General features: G+C 43.5%; 1 long non-coding RNA gene across 1 annotated transcript; it reads left to right on the top strand.

The window, feature by feature from the left end:
* LOC310845245 lies at positions 1-7,264 on the top strand. The gene is made up of 2 exons (XR_014564597.1): positions 1-4,474; positions 4,615-7,264. It is a non-coding gene; the product is annotated as an uncharacterized lncRNA (long non-coding RNA).
* Positions 7,265-20,225: the final 12,961 nt, after the last annotated feature.

Raw genomic sequence — 20,225 nt, 5'->3', positions numbered from 1 at the left:
GGAAACATACTGGGAGCCAGTGAAGATCCGTTCGGACCGGTGTTATATGGTTTTGATGACCACTGCCAGTCTAGCTGCCACATTTTGGGTAAGTTGTAGTTTCCGAGTTGCCTTCAAAAGTAGTCCCACGTAGAGTGCATTGCAGTAATCCAAGCGGGAGATAACCAGAGCATGCACCACTCTGGTGAGACAGTCTCTGGGCAGGTAGGGTCTCTCCACCTGTGATTCCCAGCAACTGGTATTCAGAGGCATACTAAAATAGCTCAGTCAGCAGAGCATGACTCTACTTCCAGGGTTGTGGCTTCGAGCCCCACATTGGGAGAAATATTTTTGCATTGCAGGGGGCTGGATTAGATGACCCCTGCGGCCCCTTCCAACTCTACAATTCGATGATTCGAGTGCTTGGCCTTCGTTTGGAAGCCACACTTGCTGCAGACTGCTGCCATTTTCCTCGTAGGGAAAGATGCGACCACATGCAGCCAACTTTGCAGCTGCTGCTGCTCTAGTTAACCTCTGGCCCACTGAAAGTACTGATTCTGATCTTTTAACACCCTTTGCAGCCTGGAGGGTAGCAAACTTTAAAGCATGTTTCTTTGCGTAAATTCTGGCATTGAGATAATCTGTTAGGGGTGCCGCTATGCCTTCCATCTTTATGAGAGATTAAAACAGCAGCAGCGGCAAGGAGTAAATCTTTTACAGCTCCAGCCCTAGGGCTGTGGGATGACTGCTACGTGTATAAATGCACATCTCTCTTGCCCTTGAGGTGGTGGTGGGGAAGGTGTTTATTTGTAAAGGATCTAGATAGGCTACAAGAGGGTTGGCATGCTTGCTAGATGGGATGTTTAAAGGGCTAAAGTCCACCCCCCCCCCCATTACTTTAACTGAAACTGACAATATACTGTACATGGGGAAAAAATCTAATGTGAAACCAGTGGAACAAGTTAATGGTGAAGTCAAACGGACTGTTGCTTTCAGTGGGACAAGTCCCAGCCAATTTTAAGTGAATTAGGGTTCAAAATGGTATTATATAAAAAATAAAATAAAATAAATGGTATTGTGTGTTTTGTTTTGTTTTGTTTTGTTTTTAAAAAAATGTTTTTATTGGTTGCTGCTGCGAGTAGAGAAGTTGGTTTTAAATAAAATGCTGTTGGGTTTACAGAAGCTATCTTCTATCTAAGACCCAAACAAAGAGGATGAGAAAAGTAGTCACGAATATTCTTTAGAAATTCTGTGGGGGTGGGTGGGGATTAATTTTTAAATAGTAAAGTGGTACCTCGGGTTATGTACTTAATTCGCTCCAGAGGTCCGTTCTTAACTTGAAACTGTTCTTAACCTGAAGCACCACTTTAGCTAATGGGGCCTCCTGCTGCTGCCGTGCCGCCGGAGCCCGATTTCTGTTCTCATCCTGAAGCAAAGTTCTTAACCTGAAGCACTATTTCTGGGTTAGCGGAGTCTGTAACCTGAAGCGTATGTAACCTGAGGTACCACTGTATAATGAACAGAAGCAACCCTCATTACGAACCAATAATTTTTAATGGTAAGGAATGTGATATGAGAATGCACTGGGAAGTGTGGGATAACAATGTCATATAATTTCCCTGCAAACCAATTGGAATAAATGTCCAACAAGTAGCAGACACTGTATAACCCCTCTACAAATTTTGTGCAAAGCAAGTCAGGATGAATACTCAGTTAAGAGGTTTTCTGGAAGTGACCTCCCTCTCCTGAAATAATATGAATTGCTTATTTGGTTTTTACACTGTGTGTATTTTCAGCCGCAGTTGATTCTTTCAGAGCTGCTAGGGATTGGATCACAAGCCAGGTGTGCCTGAGCAGCACTGCACAATGAATACATTGCCAACTTGCACAAAATGGTGGTAATTATATTTTAAAACACCCACTTACTATCGCAGTGGGCAACTCTAGACCCATGTATCAATTGCTAATTAACCCTGTGTCTTGCGTACAATGGAAGCAATTGGTTTTGCTTCCTGCTTCACTGCACACCTCATGCATATGTTAATTGCCCTCGCCCTGTTACTCATCATCTGCTTAATTTGACCTATCTCAGGAACTTATTTACCTTGAAAATGTATATTAGAACTATGTTTCTCACTCTCTCTGCCTTAAGAGATACTGGATTCAGAGAAGGAAAGGAAAATAAGCGAGGGCATACACAGGAAAAGGGAAAGGCTGGCTTATTGAAGAGCAGCAAAGCACACAAGACCCAGTGTGCAAGGAGAAAAGAAGACCAGGAAGACCAGAATGAGCTACTGCCTTATTATACAGAAGTTTAGGGATGAGGATGCTCTGCTTTCGATGGGTCAATGAAGCTAAAGAAGCAAGGAGATCAGTTTCTTCCTTGGTACACTGTTAGGATTATATGACTCAGCCGCACACTCTCCAAATTTATCCCAAATATGGATGCCCAACAGCAGCCCTCTATTATGAGCTGCAGTAGGAAGAAACACTTACCTTCCTAGGTAATCCCAGAGAGTATAACAGAACTCTTACTTCCAGAAGGAGAACTAGCATGTTCTTCAAAACTTTTCAAAGAATATAAGGAATGATTCATATTCTGTAATACGCCTAAGCAATCTTATTGCCATGTGTTTATATATGTAAATGATGAGGCAGGAAGGCAACACATATGCAGCTTCAAAATATCATGGATACTTGTTTTCTTATGTGTAGCTGAGTACTCAGAAGCAGCCCTGAAACCCTTGGGATTATGTGGTTGTGTTCCAGCCAGAAAACACCCTTGGAATCTGGAATGTGTCATAGATGTACATATGGCTGGTAGGAAACATCTCATTTCCCAGAAGAACTTCTGTGTCCTAAAACAATTTTGGCAACATCCTGATGAAAGTATGCCATCTTGTTTCTGGGGATCTCAGCACCTCAATTCTTTCCAGAGTTTCAGCAGGGCATTTACTGAAAAATGTCATGGGAGGTTAAAAAGCAGGGTCCTTGAGTGCAGCACTGAAAAGCCAGGGCTAAAACTGAATTAAATATTGTTCACAATAGTCACTTGATGTTTCTTAACTCTGTCTCCACCCAAGACTCCACATTCAGGAAAGGATTTGATATGATTTACGTGGTAGCTTGGCGCTTGATAAGAACAACTATGGCTGTAAATCTGATTCACCCTTGTTTAAATATTTATCCATTTCCTCCAGTGCAGAAAATTATTATATACTTCAGTTAATTAGGTCTGCGGATTAGTACTGAACAGTGGATTATGATTGTCTGCTCATACAATGGGAACACACTGCATTTCAATTTATTTTTCCATGTCTACACTTCATGGGGATATCATTAGCATTTTTCTTATTATATCCAAGAAATGGGTCCTGTGGTTTCTTATTCCAGCTACTGTATGTTGTCATGGTCCAGAGAAATATAGACCAAAGAGACTAATGTGAGATGAGTTGGCAAATGTGAAATGCATTCTTGGCCAATAGGTCATTTCCTGCTCAAGGAATGTACTCCTAACTCATATCTCTTTCGTTGAACTTTTATGGTAGGCTGAGTTTCTCTCTGTAGTGACTCTTAACTGTCCACAGACAGGAATGCTTAACATTCAAAGAAAGGTGTTGAGAAAGAATGGCCAGCTACAATATCTTTAATCTACCTGATGCGAAATTGCAGTCTGCTAAAAAACAACACCCCCCTAAATAAACAAAGAACATGCAAAAATTATGAAGGACTGATGTTTGCTTTCAGATTCCCAGGAAGCTGGAAACTTTTGTGATTCTGGTTCTTTTGAGTTAGCCTTTATGATTTTTAACAGATAAATCTATGTCATATGCTTGAAGCAGTCCTGCATAGGCAGAGAAATAGAGACTTAGCCCTGCTATTAGGATTCATCTCAGGAAAAGGTGGAGGCATGCTACATAAACATTAATTTCTAATTTAGTAGCATTAACTTAGTACTGAATAGAGGGCTGGCCCAAGACATTTTGGCACCTGAAGCAAACCACAAAATGCTGTACACACCCACCCACCCCAGGAAAGAAGGGGGGAATGAAAATCTACATCAGGTACAAGAGGGGGAATAAAGATTTACACTGGGAACAAAGATGGAGGAAACCAGCAACTTCTCCTCTTCTCCAAGGGGACACTGTAGAGGGGGCATTGGGGGGGGGGCTGCCTCCAAGGAGGATCAGTCCCAGTGAGCCTCCCCTGGTGGACTTTCCATTTCACAAAGGAAAAGCATGCCACTTGCTAACTCCTGCAAGAGTCACCTGTGCAATCCGAAGAGCTGATAAACAAAGAGAGTGGGAGTTCAGCATAATGCCTGGTGCAGAGCTTGGCTCAATGTAGCTCAGGGGCAGAGCACATGCTCGGCATACAGAAGGTCCCAGGTTCAATCCCTGACTTCCCAAGGTCGGATTTGGTTTTTGGAGCATATGCTAGATCTCAACTGTATTCAAATAAATGGGTGCGGAAGACGAAAGAAGGCTTTGGTGCAGTGTTTCCCAACCTTGTGCCTCCAGATGTTTTTGGCCTACAACTCCCATCATCCCTAGCTAGCAAGACCAGTGGTCAGGGATGATGGGAGTTGTAGGCCAAAAACATCTGGAGGCACAAGGTTGGGAAACACTGGTCTAGGGCACTCTGGTCAGAGCTAAGCATTACATAAACAAAATTCCCCCCCCCTTTCTTTCTTTCTTTCTTTCTTTCTTTCTTTCTTTCTTTCCTTTCTTCTTTCCTTGCTGTCTTGACAAGACAGCAGCCTCATTACCTTGCAAGTGGATCTGTGCAATGGACAGGGCTTCTGGGAAAAATGGAATTCCAAATGCAGTCTCTAATTAAATATTGTATTTTTTAAAAAGCATTAAAAACTTCATGCATAGGATTAGACGCACTGTTAAACTTTTGCAATAGGAATCCAGGATTAGACCTTTCTGAGCGCTCTTTTTCCGAAAAGGAACCATAGAAAAGACATGCCTAAAATACAAATTTTTTGCTGTCCTTTTAAAAAAGAAATGTGTTTCAGTTTGGAGTCTCTGAAAAATAGAATGTGATCAAAAGCAGAGAGGTGGGTTCTCTTTCTCTGCTCCCCCCTTCTTTGTTTTTCAACTCTCCTGCTTCCCTTGCCCATAATTCACTTATTTGGTTCTTATGATCTGATGCTTTCTAATAATGGAGCTGGCCAGATAATCCCTCTTTTTCTGTTTCCTTATTTCCCTAGATAATGCTCCATCATGCTTCACAGCAAAGTAGGAATTTTAAGCATGGCTTTCCATTTTTACTCAGCACTTCCACTGTCCTGTGATGTGTCGGCAACAGCCAGCACGAACTACCAGAGGTCACAAGGATGGCTCGGCAGCTGCTATTGACGCTTTTATTTGCTTAACCAGGCATTTCTGAAGTTTCTCAGATGATGCATTTCCAAGATGACCTGAGAGATGAGATGGGGCACTAGCCAGTCTCGGTTTCAATGCTTTCGATCTCTTGAAAACTAGGGTGTTAGCTGTTGCAGAGAACAATAAGCCCATTTCTGCCAAAGATTTGCACTGTTATGCGGCCAACTTTTCAGCAGACTGAGAAATGAGGCCGCATTCAAGATTTCCCACCAGTGGGAGGTATATGCCACCAATCTGTATTGGATGTAGTGCAAGACAAAGGGGAGCTGCAAAGTTAGCTGGATCTGTGCTGATGTGGTCTCTTGAAAGGAAGAGAGAGGGGGGGAACTTGGCTCGAATTACTTTGCAAAACACTTTGCCCCCAGCGCTGAGAATTGAAAAGGATCTGATTAAAATGTATCAGATTGACTATATTTTCATGACAGCAATGAGGCGGGCAATTTGTTTCCTTCCCCCATCTTTAATGAGCACCGTTTAGACAGCTTTGTACTCGCTTTTTGGCACAGCTTTTGGATCCATAGGATGGACTCGGAAGCAGCCTTGTTTCTATTAGTTATTAGAATTTTCATTTTGTGGATAGTTATTTCACCATAGCTGTGACCATACCTCAGTTATTCTCCTGACTACAGGTTCAACTTCCTCAATACGATTCTCTTATACTGAGTGACGTAAAGAGGAAGGTTCTGATAATGTGTGTCATGTGGCAATTGTCTCCTGCCCGAAACTATACCCTCCAACATTGCCCTGAAACTCTCAAGACCCCTGAGGTTCTCCATCTCTGCTTCCCCTCCTCTTGCCTCAACAGTATTCTCTCTCCTTCTCTGGCTCACTTTACGACACATATTATGCTTTAAATGGTAGTGGCCCAGGGGCAATGGCAGCCGTGGCACAGCTAAATCCTAGGCAGCCTTATGGCTGGTGGAGGAAGGGGGCAGCAGAAAGCACCATCTGGCAATGATAACTGAGGCCTACATCAATGTCTGAAACCTTGCCCAGTGCGCAGCCTTAGTGTATAATCCATGCCGTTTGTGCCCTGAGGCCCCTTTGAGGTATTGACTTTAGAACTAGTTCCACAGAGAGTTACCCTGAAAAGACAATAGACCGTTGGGGAAGAACGTGATTATCCATAAACTCGTCTTTATTTTCAGCTTGCTTTATGGCTCAATCTCCAGAAGTAGTCCCTCATGGCGTAGTGTTGTTGTTTTTTTCTAAAGGAGAAGAAAAGGATGGCGAAGCAAATTGAAGGTTTGTTATTATAGGATACGTGACTTATTTTAAAACACCCTCCTTCTTCTGTTCTCTTGCATGCAGCACAGCTTACAGAGAAACAGTGGGAGATGGCCAAATAAATCGATAGCTTGCCTCGTCTTCTACCTTTCATTGCTGTGTGTCAGCAACAAAGCCACCATTCAGGCGCAAACATCTGCCTGGGTCTGCTCCCCCCTGAGTAATTCCAAAAACAATGGCCAAGCGCCCTTCATTGATCATTATTGACAAGCCCTTATTACAGAACTGTGGAAGGCTTGCATGACTTCACTTCAAACTGCATATGTCTTCTTGGGGGGTTTCAGTGGGTGCAGAATAGGTACATTTCAGAACTTGTCTGTGTGTATGTGTACATATACATGCACACGTCCAGTTTTGTACATACTTTTAGGCATACATTTATTTGTTTTTTTAACAATTATTTTCTTGGCTTTTAAACAACTACAATAGCCATTAAACACTTATCCAGCAGCACATCTAATGGTGTTTGTTTTATCTATCGTCTCTAAACATACACTTACACATTCAAACATATTATTTAACATAACCCCTCCACTGAGAATGTTGACCGGTTGGTATAAGAAGGCCTTGATTTTGTTCATTAACAGAAATAAAAGGAGTCCATGTTTCTTGGAAGGTGTCGTTATTCATTATACCTTTATCTGTGTTTCAATTCTAACCCATGAAGACGCATGCCATAATACATTGGTTAGTCCTTAAGGTGCTACATTTTTTGACCTGGTCAAGAATGCCTTGCAGTTACTATTCCCCCTCCCAAAGCCACAATTCCCAGAGTCCCCTGTGAAGAGGGGTTGACTGTGAAACTGCTCTGGGAATTACAGCTCAGGAAGGGGAATAAAGGTCTCTTAACAACGCATGAGGCCCAAAAATTAACTACAGCTCCCAGAATTCTTTAAGGGAGGCCATGGCTGTTCAGAGTGGCATTACAGTGCTGTAAATGTATAGTATGAACATGGCCCTCATTATGTTTTAGTTCCCTCCAGAATAGTTTGCCAAAAGCGCTCTGTGAGGCAGTCGTCGTTGCTGCACTATGTCCCTGTGGTGACGAATTCCATACGATACCAGTGGTTTTTTTCCCTGGGGAGACGCAGGGGGATGCATACCCCTAAACATTTTGTGACTCTTTGTACTTTTGTCCATTTACTGTATTTTTCCCAATTTGAACTATAAAATGGTGGTTTTCTTGAGTCAAAATGAGAATACCCCTAAACATTTTTTAAAAGAAACAAAGCACTGGGTATAACTATATGCTTTGTGAAGAAGTACTTGTCTCAGTCAAGCCTAATTGATAAAGAAGAGGCCAAATGTAAACTATTTTCATGGACCCATCGCTGCCTTGTGCTTGCTGTGCCTTGAGAAGCGAGCTTAGCTGTGAAGGGAGGAACTGAGAGCTCAAGTGTGAGGAAAGCAGAGGCTGAATGTAAAGAGATTGAGCTTTGAACAGTGAGCTTCTACTTCTATTCAGTAATGTTGCCGAACTGCTTCTTTCAGTACAGTGGGGCCCCTTTTAAATGTAACTTTAAATTTAATCAGCTTGAAGATCAGCACCACCACATTAACAGCACTTCTGAACGGAGAGGTCTGTGGACTGTGAGCTTCATTTTAGGCGGTTCATGTTGTGTCTGCACTAAATATCCACACTGATTGACAATTGTATTTTTATCGCTTCTTTTATTATTCCATATTGTAATTTGAACTCTACGGAATTCAAGTAACGATAAGAGAAACGAAAGAAGCAATAAGCATATGAATTAATAAATCATGCAGCATCTAGCGTGGAGCACTACAATTGATACGATGGGCAGAAAAATCATTATGTGGTCCACCAAGACCCTCAGCAGTTTTCAAGTGGTCTGAGGGGGAGGAATTTGGTTAGCACTGTGTTGAAATGCAGAGGGTGTGGTGTTTTAACTCTCCAATGTGGAGACTACGTTCAGCATTAAAAAAGAGAAGAAAAAACCTAGTGTCTCCAAACCTTCCTGTTTACCAAAATAACCATTTGTATTCCCATTTCATGCAGCTGGTTGTACCGTTCTGTGTTGCTTTCCAATTTATCTTAGCAGAGCTGGCCTGTCAAAGATAAAGCACTGGCAGATTGGTCTTCTCCACCTCGGAAAGGGACATCTTATCATCCTATTTTTTTAATTGTATTTCTTCTTAATAGCATTTCTGACCCGCTCCTTCCCTGCACCAGGAAAACAATCTGTTGGTCCTGGTAGTTCAAAAACGAGCTCCCCTCCCCTCGGCCCCCCCGTGCCATTTCTACTGCAATGTCTTGCTTTTCCTTTACATGAAATGCATTAGGTAGGAATGCAACATCCAGCTTTTCCTGGTTGGCAAAACAATTAAGAGGCCAGGCAGGGAGAATAAAGCAGTGGCTGTAGATAGTGTTGACCAGGAGAAGGCAAACTAAGGCCCGTGGGCCAGATGCAGCTCAATCGCTTTCTCAATTCAGCCCGCAGACAGTCCAGGAATCAGCGTGTTTTTACATGAGTAGAATGTGTCCTTTTATTTGAAATGCATCTTGGGTTATTTGTGGGGCCTGCCTGGTGTTTTTACATGAGTAGAATATGTGCTTTAATTTAAAATGCATCTCTGGGTTATTTGTGGGGCATAGGAATTCGTTCATTCCCCCCCCCAAAAAAATATATAGTCCGGCCCCCCACAAGGTCTGAGGGACGGTGGACCAGCCCACAGCTGAAAAAGTTTGCTGACCCCTGGTGTTGACTGTGCTCTCCTTGCTGATAAAAGACTTAGCCCAAAAAAAATTGAACTGCTGGTTCTTAAAAAAAAAAAAAGCATTATAGAAGGAGGGGATTTTTATGGGGCTGGGTGGGGAAGAAATCCATAGTAGAGAGGATGCACATTGTTTTGTATGGAATGCTGACTTGGTTTGTGTGCGTGTGTGTGTGTGTGTGTGTGTGTGAGAGAGAGAGAGAGAGAGAGAGAGAGAGAGAGAGAGAGAGAGAGAGAGCTATTTATTTCTAGGCTGTATAAAACGTACAACTAAAAAACAATAGACAAACCACAAGTTAGGACAAAAATGTGCATAGAATTAAGATACCGCCCCCCCCCAAAAAAAACATTTGCCACAAAACCAATAGAATCCTCCACAGCTATGCTGTAAAGCTAAAGTCTGTTATGAAACACGCAGAAAATTTGGGCATAATAAAGTTGTTGGGGCCTAAAGAGCAGCAGAGTTGGTGCCAGGAGATCTTTTCTGCAGAGGGCATTCCACAGATGTGGTGCTACAACCAAAAATATCCTCTCTTGCCTCAGGTGGCGGAGCTCATTGCCCTTCAGGTGAAGAAGCAAGAGCCGAGGTCTGTTCATGCGAGAGGCCCAAGTTGTGGGACTCCCTCCCTAGAAGAGGTTCAGTTGACTCCATCTCTCCCTTAAGCTTCAGGTGAGCTGCTGAGACCTTTTCACTAAACCAAGTTTCTCATGTGGGTTTAGGTTCTGTGTCCTTCCTTATCACAAAAAGAGTCTGGCCTTACTGTTAGGAAGGGACGCGGGTGGTGCTGTGGGTTGACCACAGAGCCTAGGACTTGCCGATCAGAAGGTCAGTGGTTCGAATCTCCGTGACGGGGTGAGCTCCCGTTGCTCGGTCCCTGCTCCTGCCAACCTAGCAGTTCAAACATAGCACGTCAAAATGCAAGTAGATAAATAGGTACCGCTCTGGTGGGAAGGTAAATGGCTTTTCCATGCGCTGCTCTGGTTCACCAAAAGCGGCTTAGTCATGCTGGCCACATGACCCAGAAGCTGTATGCCAGCTCCCTTGGCCAGTAAAGCGAGATGAGCACCGCAACCCCAGAGTCAGCCATGACTGGACCTAATGGTCGGGGTCCCTTTACCTTACTGTTAGGAAAGCAATCATCAGAACCATTCATTAACCAATAATAAAAAATAAACAAAACCTCAACCTCCCCCTAGTCCAAAAATCTTTCACAACTAGCCAACAATTTCTCTCCTTCTGAAGTTCTCCGGAACAAGTTTCTTTCTGCAAAAACAAGCACAGTGTTCTCTGCTTCCCACTCAGGCTATATCCTGTGTATTCCAAAGATATCTTGCCATTCCAGTAATATGGGGAAAACAACCTCCAGGAACAATGTCCTCCTCCCTGTCTGCCTACTGCTCCCCGCATCTCTCCCTTTTCAGACACTTCCTGAAAACATCCCCGGCTCTAAACAATATTCTTCCTTGAAAATTTCAGTTCCCTGTAAAACCCCTATTTGATTGCCAACAGCTCTTTAAAAAAAAAGAAAAGACCCAAGATATATCATGCCTAAATAGCCACACAAGTGAGTAATAAACTATCCATGAAATATACATGCTACAACACTGCACACGATTAGACTGCTTACAGTTTTAAGCCATAAAGCTGACTGAAGTCAATGGAATTGAAGCATCACAAGGTGACGCCATTCCATAGGGTACATTTAGTTATGGAAATCATTTGCTACTTCAATATCACAGACAATGGCTTGGCACGGAGCAGCAGCAATCGCTCAGAGCAACAAATGACAGAAAGGAAAACCAAGAGTTCACTATGAGCAAACTTTGCTTTGCCAAAGCAGCGATCATACTGTGGTACCTTGGGTTAAGAACTTAATTCATTCTGGAGGTCTGTTCTTAACCTGAAACCGTTCTTAACCTGAGGTACCATTTTAGCTAATGGGGCTTCCTGCCGCCACTACCGCCGTGTGATTTCTGTTCTCATCCTGAAGCAAAGTTCTTAACTCGAGGTACTATTTCTGGGTTAGCGGAGTCTGTAACCTTAAGTGTCTGTAACATGAGGTACCACTGTATTGGGAAAGGGAGCAGATAATAGTGACTTTTTTATTTAATTAAGTACTGTGTTCTTTTCAGGGACGCGGGTGGCGCTGTGGGTAAAAGCCTCAGCGCCTAGGGCTTGCCGATCGAAAGGTCGGCGGTTCGAATCCCCGCTGCGGGGTGCGCTCCCGTTGCTCGGTCCCAGCGCCTGCCAACCTAGCAGTTCGAAAGCACCCTCGGGTGCAAGTAGATAAATAGGGACCGCTTACTGGCGGGAAGGTAAACGGCGTTTCCGTGTGCAGCTCTGGCTCGCCAGAGCAGCGATGTCACACTGGCCACATGACCCGGAAGTGTCTTCGGACAGCGCTGGCCCCTGGCCTCTTGAGTGAGATGGGCGCACAACCCCAGAGTCTGGCAAGACTGGCCCGTACGGGCAGGGGTAACTTTACCTTTACCTTTACTGTGTTCTTTATATACTCAGTCTAGAAATTATGTAGAGAGGCTGTGTCCCCTTAGTACACTACAAGCATATTTATATAAGTGCATCCTCTCAGTTTCTTAGCCAGATTGAACTTCCCCAACAGGGGTAAAAGCACATTGTGTGGGTGAGGGTAGATAAACCTGAAGAGGAGAAAGGAGCATCCGTCTGGGGTACTGCAGTAACTTTCTGTCCATGCCTGTCAGCTTTGTATATGTCATGCTACTGGGCAAGGGAGCGTGTTCAAGTAGCAATGAGAAAAGCCTTGTGTGTAAGAACAGGGGATGGTGTCTTGGACACTTTTTCTCTGTCCAAGTCTCACCATTTATAGTGGTCTCCGTTTGAAAAACCCTTCCTCCAAGAAGCTGATGGCAACATGCAAGGGACTCCTCCTCTCCACTTCATCTTTGTAACAGCCCTGTGAGATAGGTTAGGCTGAGAATCATAGGATCTTAGAAGTATAGAGCTGGAAGGGACCACGAGGGTCATTGAGTCCAATCCCCTGTAATGCAGGAATCTTTTACCCATTGTGGGGCTTGAACCCACAATGAGATTAAGAGTTTCGTACGCTACCGACTGAGCTATTGCTAGTTATTGGCTGGTGCAAGGCCACCCCAGTGGCCAAGTGGGGATTTGAAGCCTGGTCTCCCAGGGCCTCGCCCAGTGCTCTAACCATGCCACCACACTGATTCTCCAGGAGAGGATAAGTGACAAGGGGCCAGCAAGTATGTACAGTAGCTGTGCACCCAAATGAACAGGATAATTTCTGTAGCCTGCCAGGCCTGCTTCTGGTGACTGCCTACAGGTATCACCCAGCTGCCCTAATGTATTATATTACAAGGAGCTTATGTTATTCCTCTGGGCAGTAGCTAAAATGGAAATCACTGATTGTTGGAGGCACAGCTCCCCTCACACTCTGGAAGGCTGGTGGAGTAAAATATGGAACTCAGCACTACTGAACCAACAAAGAAGACTCAGTAGAAATATGATAAAATCAGGTAGATTTGCTCATACTTGGGGGCCTTGGTTTTCTTTTCTTACCCAGCCTGGTTGTACCAGATGACCTCCCTTTGGTCTATCTCCCTAGAATTTATTTATTTTTACTACCCAGAATACCTCTATGGCTTTATGCAATCAAACTGTTGTATCCAGGTATCCTCTAATTGTTGCCTACCACTCCTTACCAGATGCGGAACTTTTGTTTATAGTTTATTAGTTCTTGATTTCTATACATATTTGTGTTTTCTTTCTTGGACACAAGTATACAGTTTGTTCAGTGTATATATCTATATCTACACACACACACACACACACACACCCTTACCTAACCAGTTGACTCTGACAGAATCTGTTCATGGAATGTGGAACCTGGCATGCCTTAGTGTTCTTGTTTTTTTCCCTCTCCTCAAAAGAGGTTACCTGTCAGAGCATTGTTTTATTTCTCAGTCCAGTAAAATACTGACTGGTTAAGAAAGGCTGGGCAAATATGTAGATCCCAAAAATGGATTTTAGCAGGTCAACTGGAAAAATCATTTGACCGAGCCCTCATTATGCTATCAAATTCCAGCACCTCCAATTGATGAGAATAACTCATTTTAATGAATAAAATAATATGTAATCAGAACACACCGAAATTCCAATTAGTAACTGGATAGCCTCCCCAAATTTCTTTCCTCAGCACAAAATATATAATTATTCTAATTCGCTGTCATATGTTCGTTCAGTAATCCAAATGTGTTTTGTAATGTCTAAATATTCCTATGACATCAGCTCACATCTGCAGCTTTATGTAGGGAAAATGCAAAACTAAAGGCAGATTTCTGGTCCCTATTTTTGTTTTTCTTTCAGTTTATCTGGAATGGACACAAGGGCAAGGACAAGCTTGAAGTGAAACTTCTAACAGTAAACAAAAGCTAAACCTTTTCGATTCTGTGGTGGATGGGTGAACATATAGGCTGTGTCCTGTTTTCTGAGAAAATCTATAGGGCTGCAACCCTATGCATGCTTAGCTGTGAGTAATCTGTACTGTACACTATGGGACATCCTTCTGAGGAAACATGCACAGGATTGCATATTGAGTGTATCCCAGGACTCTTGGATTGTTTCATTTCTCCTTTCAAAAGCTTGTCCCAGCTCAGAAAGTTTAAAAACTGCAAATCTGTACTCCCCCCTCCCAAATCTAGAGGGTTGTTTGTTTCTAAAAAAATAGTTGTGGAAGCCAATCAGATCTTCAATATTATTCTTTTTCGGTGGTTAGGGTGTCAGACTGTGACCTGGGAGACCACTTGGCCACAAAGCTCAAAGGGTGACCTCTCAGTCCAACCTACCTTATTGTGGGGATTATATGAGGAAGCGAAGGACCGTATACATCAGGCATTCCCAAACTCGGTCCTCCAGCTGTTTTGGGACTACAACTCCCATCATCCCTAGCTAACAGGACCAGTGGTCAGGGATGATGGGAATTGTAGTCCCAAAACAGCTGGAGGGCTGAGTTTGGGGATGTCTGGTGTACACCATGAGCTCCTTGGAGAAAAAGGTGGGATATAATGCAATATATTGTTGTTGTTATTATTATCATCATTAATGTGATTTAGCTCCTGGCAATTTGCTGCTATTGTGAACAATTAAATAGTCCACTGACTGAATTTCACCGAATACCTGCTTTTGGAGGGGGCATTTAAAGATAGTTATAACTTTTAATGAGGCATTAATGCAGCAAACAAGCCTATTATGGCTGGAAAGTCCCAGTTAACTGCAAAGTCAACAGAGTCAGCTGTGACAGTTGGCTATAGCAGCTGAATCACCAACACCAAGCTGGTCGTCTCCATGGCTGCCGAGTGAAACAGACTCTGTCAAGCAGAGGAATTACAGGCCGCCTGGCCCAACCTGCTGCTCCGACTTGTCTGAGGCTTGTGTACCGACACAAGGCATTCTGGGTAGCTGAGAGTGTGTTCATGCTGAAATCTGAAGAGTTATTAGGCAGAAGGGTCAATTACTCCCCCCCCCCCCCACTCTCCTCCACTGGCTGTGTGTGTGTGTGTGTTTGCTTGTTTGCTTGCTTCCTGCCTCAGCTGGCTTCCAGTTCTGGCTTAAAAGCTGAAACATGACTCGTCTCCAAACCTCATCTGAAATATCAGCACTGCAATATTGCTGATGGTTCAGGGGTTACTGTGCAGAGTTTTGCTGCTGTTCATCAAACCCCTAGAAAGGACCTACATTGTGCAAATAGCACTGTGGGAGCAGGTGCCTGCCTGGGCTGTGTGCTTTCTCCCTCTAGCTCACAATGAGGGCAGAATTTGTCACAGTGCTGCTCTGTTTTGAGGTAGAATGGGCAGGCACCTAGTCTGCATGCGGGTGCTCTCTTTCTCCCGCCACTCCAGTGATGACGTGACAAGGACTCTGATGTTTGAGCCAGCAACCTTACGGTACAAGTTTGGAAATTAGCATTGTTCACTACCTGGAGCCATGTGTGTTCCGGTCCCAGAATCCTCCTCCGATTCAAAAGGAGAAAAAGGGGTGTGCCGCATTGGCCCCTGCAATTGGTGAGCAGTATGAGGTCTCTGCAAGCTGCCAGGCTATTTGCTGTTGTCTAGTCGACACAGCGGTGCTCCACTGTGGGTGCCAGGGAAAGACCTCAAAAGTGCCATTGTGTCAGTGGGCAGCACTTTGGCAACTCCTGCTATAAAGTACAGTGGTACCTTGGGTTACATACGCTTCAGGTTACATATGCTTCAGGTTACAGACTCCACTAACCCAGAAATAGTGCTTCAGGTTAAGAACTTTGCTTCAGGATAAGAACAGATATTGTGCTCCAGCGGCGCATCAGCAGCAGGAGGCCCCATTAGCTAAAGTAGTGTTTCAGGTTAAGAACAGTTTCAGGTTAAGAACAGACCTCCGAAACAAATTAAGTACTTAACCTGAGGTACCACTGTATAGGATTTTAAAGCCTGGCATGGGCAGAAGGGGTGCAGACCACTTCTTTTTGATGGCGCTCTTGGGATAATACAGTGTAATCTCACTGTATACAAGTTGTACTAGTGACAATAAAGTATTTCAACAGCAAAGCTATAGTTGGGGGCAGCAGTTATAGGAATGGAAGAACATACACTAGTGGCCAAAATTGTGAAAACCTTTTGGAAAAAGTGTGTTTCCAAGGTTTGATGGCTCATAGGACCCGATTGGCTCTCTGAACACTCATGCTCATTGGTGAAGTTCAAATGAAGGAAAGCTGCTTCATGTCAGCCTAAGCAAGTTGTGCTTCCTTTTTCTGGTTATTTTGGCCACTAGTGTAGGAGGGTTCATGCTGCATTTTCAGCATGGAAATGCTGTTTTATAGGCATTCAGCAAAACCCCATCACAGCTTGTGTTAGGATAGTCCTGTATAAAAGAGGACAGGCTTCCTGCTCTTTTAAGAGCTTGGAATGTGTTTCAGCAAGTGCACTTTATATGACAAATTTCATGAGCTGAATGTTTTACAGAACCATTGAAGCCTTGCTCCTTTTTGCATCTATTTGGCCACTCAGACATAGGCAATTGCCATATGCAGTTAGACCATTGGTCCTTCTAGCTCAGTAGGGTCTATTAGAATTCCTGCTCCATGATTGCAGTCATGGGATTTTTGTCTATCACATGACGGGATGTGTTTTGACTCCACAGAGTGGGAAGTGACAAAGGCAGGATGTTTGTGTTACTCTGTTCTGTGAAGTGGGGTTATTGTTCTTTGTTTTTCCCCTCTTTGCTGTCTGATGCTAGAGAGAGAGGGAGCCATATTGCAGTGCTTCATGTGTGTTTATATGTAAATAAAGTAGACTAGCCAAAATGCTGAGTTGCTGAGGTCTGTTACGCAAGTTGCGCAAACTCTGTGGATCCTTAAGTGTGCCGGTGTCGGTTGGCATTGGTCGCTGTGATGTTCAGGCTGAAGAAAGCTTTTGAAGCTCCTGATCGACCAGGAGGGAGAGAACATGCCAGTCAGACATGTGTCTCTGCCAGGGTCCTACTCGAGTGTAGGCTGAACTCCTGACAGGGTCTACCCTGTCCCACAGATGTGGCTTTCCAGGATTTCAGGCAGGGGTCTACCCCAGCCCTACCTGGAAATGCCAGGGATTGAACCTGGAAACTTTTTGCATGCAAAAGTTGATGTTGCGTCACTGAGCCAAGCCCGTTCCATAGGTTGTGCTTTCAAAACATCCAGCTATTTATCGTCTTAATGCAGAATCTGTGAAGGCCCTGGATTCCTAGAAGCTTGTGGTATAGTAGGCTACTTCTAGTTACCAATACCAAGATGACTAAGAGTCGGGTATTTCATTTAAGGAACAGTGTTTCCGCAAAAGCCATGTGTGTTTATATACCTATTGGAGAAGGAGTGCAAAGTTATTGTCAGGGTGCTGTGGGGTATGGTTTGGTAAAGAATCAAGCCTTTTGTTTAACCCACTCATATTATGGGATGGATGTCACTTGCAGGACTCACAATCCAGGGTACACTGGCAGATGCAAAGTGCAAAATAGCCCTAAGGGGGTTGCTCGCTGGGCTGTCTTTTGCTCCTCGTGATTTGTTTGTTTTTTCTCTCTCTCCCTCCCTACCTAGAGAGTAAGAGACAACTGCATTCCACAGGTCTAAAAATAAAGTTAATAAATCAGAGCACTAGCAACACTAACGTTTGTTCAAGGAGTCCATCCAGCAGCTTATTGTTCGCTTTTCAAAAGGAAGATTTATTATTATTATTATTATTATTATTCAGCAAAGCCACAGCGTGCATAGTTTCAGCCTGCTTCTCAGACACCAAAAATGAAGCCCATTGTTCCTTTGGAGAGTGTGGTCAGACTCGGCCATCTTCTTTGTGTGCCTGTCTCATGGGTTTCCTGTCTCCCTGTGGTTCTGCTCCCTCCTTTCATGTAATATTAAAGCTCCCTTCTATGAGATATTATCAATTTATAATAACGAGTCTTAAAAAACAAAACAAAAATAGACCCCAAAGCCTGATCTTACTAGATTTTTTTATTTTATGTGTTTGAAAGACTGTATTCAGAGCTACAGTTTGTTCTATTGCCTGATTCATTGTCACATATAAGAAGATGAAAGGATTAAAGGGCATGTTGACAAGTAGGAGATGGAAACCTGGGGCTGACAGAGATTACTACTTGGGCTTTAGAACAGACTGATTTCTGGGGTGGAGGGGAGGTCACCTGCAATTGGCTCCAGACACACTTGCTTTGCTTTGCACTCCATGATGACAACATTCCCATGGAACTGAAAAGATTTTGCCTACCGCCACCTTTGTAATTGTGGGCGTGACCAGATAGTGGCTGCCCATTTTCCTCGTTGGAGACTCCTGGGCACCACCACAAATAAGAATGCAGACCCTTCAAGTTTCCCTATTTCCAGGGACAGCCCCCAATTTACAGAAGCCATTCCAGTTTCTAATTTGATCCCAGATGGTCCCGCTTTAACTTAGCATGTCCCTGTTTTCATCAGAAAAATGCTGAAACCTATGGAATAGGTTCTCCCCAGAGCTTTTTTTTTCAGTTGGAACTCGCTGGAACTCAGTTTTGGCACTCTTAGGTGGGCAACATTGCCATTCCAAGAGAACGAGGGAGGCGTTCCCTGTGAGTTCCAGCACCTTTTCCTGGAAAAATAGCACTGGACATCCCTATTTTCAAGAAATGTTGGAGGGTATGAGAACATAAGAAGTGTATAAGTCCGAATCAGATAAGTGCTGGAGATGTAATGAGGTACGTTTTATCATATGTGGTGGACATGTAAAAGGGTAAAAGAGTTTTGGGAAATGATCTATAATGAATTGAAAAAAAATGTTTAAAAGTACCTTTCAAAAAAACCCTCCAAAACGGAGTCCTTTTTGTTGGGGATAATTCAGAGGGAAATTCCCAGGTGTAAAAAAAAGACTATGTATGCTACTACAGCAGCCCGTGTTTTGTTAGCCCAAAAATGCAAAACGAGCAAAGTCCCAACCAAAGAAGAATGATAACTTAAACTGATGGAATACGCACAGGTTGCAGATTTAACATATAGAATAAGAGAACAAGAAGAATGTACGTTTAAAGAAGACTGGAAAATGTTTACTGAAAATTGTGGGTGAAAATTGTGTTCATTTAAAAATGCTGGTAGCATTAAGATTAATTCAACATTGTAAATAAGCTTTGATGGATGTAACAATGGATTACTGAATGGTTTAGTTCATGTAAAATATGCAGGGATGTATGGTATGCAAAATGAAGCACGGAAAGAGAAGAACAGAAGTCCTTGATTTAAGGTTGTTTAAATGAATATTAAATATAATATGAATATAATGTAAATTAGAAAATTTAATAAACATTAAAAAAGAACATAAGAAGTGCCTTGCTGGATCAAACCAAGGGGATGTCTAGTCCAGATGCCCATGGAAAATCCGAAAGCAGAACCAGAACATGACAGCACTCTCTCCACCTGAGCTTTCCCCAGTAATCCACGAAATAGATTTTTCTGTCAGCATTGATTTTCAACTGGTTGGCTCCACCTTCCCTTTAGAGAAAGGGCCAAGCTAGAAATTGCATGGCAATTGTGTTTGTTTAGTCATGTCCGACTTGTGCCCTCCATCTTTCCCAACCTCAGGGTCTTTTCCAGGGAGTCTTCTCTTCTCATGAGGTGGCCAAAGTATTGGAGCCTCAGCTTCAGGATCTGTCCTTCCAGTGAGCACTCAGGGCTGATTTCCTTCAGAATGGATAGATTTGATCTTCTTGCAGTCCATGGGACTCTCAAGAGTCTCCTCCAACACCATAGGCAATTAATCTAGTATTAATCTCCTAGTATTATTTGTAGTATTATTTTAAAGTAAAAAAGCAGTCACAAGATGCTACCCTGTTGAGTTAAGAGACACAGGTATCATGAGCTGGCTGAGATTATAAAGTTGGGTGGCTTGCCAAGGACATTGAGAAACCTGATACTAAGGATCTTAGGGAAGGACCAAGTGGTGGTGAGTTGTCACAACCAGCTTTCTCACTCAACCAATCACCGCGGGGATAGTCACAAGCCCCACCTCCCTCTCCAGAGCTGTTGGAGCCCATTTCTGACACCCACATAGTGACTGCCCACCTGTCAGGTAGTGGGCCTAACCCTACCTCTCCAGAGGGGGATGTGGCACCTGCCCTGTCCACCTCTCAGGAGACAGATACATCTCCTTTGTTACTAGGGCCCAGAGATGCCACTGGAGGTGTGACCAGATGAAGCAGGTTTCGCCTTCTGTACCTTCTGTACTAGCATTTTGCATATGTCTCACACTGATTTAAGCATTAAAAGCTTTAGAGCCTGGATAGCTCAGTCG

Source organism: Podarcis gaigeae (genome assembly GCF_964106915.1).
Source record: "Podarcis gaigeae genome assembly, chromosome: 5".
In the NCBI taxonomy this organism is placed as follows: Eukaryota; Metazoa; Chordata; class Lepidosauria; order Squamata; family Lacertidae; genus Podarcis; species Podarcis gaigeae.
The sequence above is the reverse complement of the archived record's forward strand: the minus strand, read 5'-3'. Positions and strand labels throughout refer to the sequence as shown.